The sequence below is a fragment of the Monopterus albus genome, unplaced genomic scaffold (assembly GCF_001952655.1).
Source record: "Monopterus albus unplaced genomic scaffold, M_albus_1.0 scaffold95.1, whole genome shotgun sequence".
NCBI classification, from domain to species: Eukaryota; Metazoa; Chordata; class Actinopteri; order Synbranchiformes; family Synbranchidae; genus Monopterus; species Monopterus albus.
Genome location: NW_018127975.1, coordinates 585472 through 588870, shown reverse-complemented (window position 1 = coordinate 588870; position 3399 = coordinate 585472).

Here is a 3399-nt window from a genome sequence, read left to right as displayed (position 1 = left end):
GCACCCATCATAACTCCAAATAGTCTAATTATTTCAGAACGATAAAACCAGAGAGCCTCTTCCTAAAAATGAGAGGATAGTTTGTGAATGCACACAACTCTTGCTGCCGGGGTTGTCTAAATCCGTTTCCCCTTCGAGATGAGTTTCCCCTAACCTGAATCCTAACCACAACCACTGAGGGGGAGGGGGGAGATATGAAACTGAGTTTTGAACAGGGGAAACACGTTTCCACACGAGACCGGCCAGGAAGCATTGACAAATAAGCTACGTTTTCGACACTGCCTGAAATCCAGACAAGTTCAAGCTAGACAAACTGCAACAGCATTAATTAAATGGAATTTCTCCCCCATAGATAGGTAAACAACGGTATATGTACTGATGAAAAAAGATGTGTAACACACTAAACCAAGCAGGTAGCTGAGAAACCCCATATTTTAGCTGGTGTAATGCAGACATAGTAACTTCTCCAGCCTTACAAAAACAAGGCATTAACAGACATGCTGTGTGTGTTTTTAACTTACCATATAGAGATCTTTCTGTATTTGGTCCATGTCTCATCGGGCATTAGACTTAGTTACTAGTGATGGGTTCTGACCGGCGGTTTAGCCTCTGTGGCAGCTTGCACCTTTGCTTCGGTCATCTTTGTATTTTGCACTTTGAATCATTTGCCTGTGTTCCTTTATCCAGTCTTAAATGGCAATTGAACTGTTGTAGAGATTCAAAGTATTAGGAAACATTGATTTGTTAAATTATGTTTTCACTGAACTGTGAGTACCACTTGCTAAAATAAAGCTTAAGAGATTTGTTTCCCCACTTGTTTACATGTTTGATTCTTGACACACACTTTGCTTTCTTAAAAATGATGAAGTACACCGAGCTTCATTTGGGACAACTTTTATTATATAGCCAAAGCTGTACATAGTCTATAAATACTTTTTCACATACTGGACTACTTGCACCTGGCATCTCGTTTCCCTTTTACTTCTCATTACAGCAGCCTGTTCATACAATGACAGAGGAGCCGTAATAATCCAGTTTAAAAAAAAAAAAGTCATTTTAACTTAAGTAGAAAGAACCATGTCCCATTCCTAATTCAGTTTTGGAAATGCTTCAGATCAATTCCTTATATACACACACACACACACCAGTGTAGGGTGTTACTCATTAATGCAACAGCATCTTCTGACTATCCTGATTATCTTCCTTTGAACAGTTACATTGCTAAAAATACAAGCATGTCAAAATAAAACATCTTCCTGTGATCTATATTGCTGATCTGGAGAAACTATTCACCACGACACACAAACCCTCACACACACTCTGGTAGTCAAAGTTGATGTACCAGCGATAAGACGGGATTCATCAGTTCTTTACTAGCACAGAGCAGAAACAGCACATCTCCACCGTGACTGTAGGCTCACACAGGATGGAAAGCTGCTGTTGTGTTTTTATTTTTATCACAACCCAATCAGTTATATAAAAGCAGGTGTATTTCCTTGGCTTCTTTAACACCATATTCAGTGACCAAAAGCTGAGCATTCAAGTTCTTTTTAGACCAAAACTCAACCAGTTTCAGCCTGTCACCTGAGATTTTCTGTACTAATATGTTGAATATTTTTGTTTTTTGGACTATTGGTCAGACAAAACAACCATGTTTAATAAGTCAAATTAGACCAACTATTTTCTGGCAACTACTTTCTACAAGTGGTTGCTGCTGTTAATATTATTCAGTCTTTAAAATGATTTAGGAGAAGGAACAAGTGGCTGGAAATATTTGGATGCAGCCTCTTTTTTTAAAAAAGGTTCTGTTAGAGAAATCCATTGGTCACATCTTCTGGTGGCCTGTGTCTTACGGTCCTTATATCCTGTATGATGAGAGGGAGTGGGTAGATTTATTTCTGCTAAATTTCCAGGCAGAGCTCAACAGTGCAAACAGCCTAAATTAGCTTCTTTTGTTTTGTCATATATCAGATGTGGTTCATTATCAAGTAAAACCAGATATAGTTTAGAAAAAAAAGCAAAGCTAATCCGTTTTAAAGACTGAACAATGTTAACTTAATGTTGACACATCAGGGCTCCCTATGGTCGCACAGTACACAAAATGGTGTAACCGGCAGTGTGAGCCACATGCGTTGGATCATCACTTTTCAGTTTGGTACACCACAAATAACAGCTTCATTTGACAAGTAATGTGTGCCCACAGCATCGCCGCCAACTCGAGCTATCAGAATTCAAATGGAAAAACTACTGTATCCTCTGCTCCTACCTGAGTAGTACTAGTAGTGCACAGTGTCGCTCCCACCTCCTGTAGTTTAAAACACCTGCTGTGACATCACTGACTGGGGGTGGGGCCTCAGTGCGAAAGCATAGCAGCCACTTTTTGCCACGTGTGGAGTTGCTTTACCTTTGAAAGACTGAACAGTCATGTCACACTGAAGTCATGATATCCACTTCAACTAATATACACTACAGAAAAAAAAAATTCTTACATTCTTCACCCCCATGAAAGCCAGTTAACTCGAGAAAACCTGGCTCTGGCAAACTACTTAAGTATTGCACATCTAGCAAATCAACAGTTTGTAACATTTTTTTCAGAGAAATGTACAGTCTATATATTAAATACTATATATAGAAATATATATATAATTATTTTTCATCTCCATAATAACATGCAGTTGATAACAGCAGACCACAGACGAGAAAGTTTACAGCAGAACTAGAACAGGAATTTTGCCTGGCGGATGATCTAGGGCAAGAGAACACATTATTTTAGGGTTCAAACACCTTTAAGAAGCATTTACTGGTGCAGTATACAGTAGCGCTGTCAGCATGGGACGTCCTGCACTACACAAGGGTCTGTGGATATTTCACCAGCTTAAACTTGGACAGACTGGAATTTTACAGTAACCACGTATCACAGAATAACTTGCACAGCTGTATGGGAATGCATGGTGGGAACGGTGGGGGGCTTGGTCTGTAGTCAATGTCAAGGCTGTGCATGGGACCAGTATGCACTCTGCTTCGGGGCTGTTCCTCGAATCTCCTATTTGTAAAAACAGGTCTTGGCATCAGGAACAAGAGAAGACGATCACACAGAGGAGAAAAACTCAAAGGGAGTCGCTTCTCCCTGGTTAAAGTGCAGGCAAACATTTAACTAGGTTGAACATCCAGACAACAGTTACGAGGGGTTGGAATTATTTACACCACATCACAGACCAAACAAGTCTACACAGTGAGATCTAAAAAGGGTCTTAGGCTTGTATATACAGAAAGAGGGAGGTGGAATTGTGTGCTTAGAATATAGTGAGGGATTGTCAGAAGTCTGTGGTTTTACAGCTGAGATGCCATTTTAAATAAAGAGGCACACAGAAGACAGGGGAGCGGGCAGGGTTGTGGGGG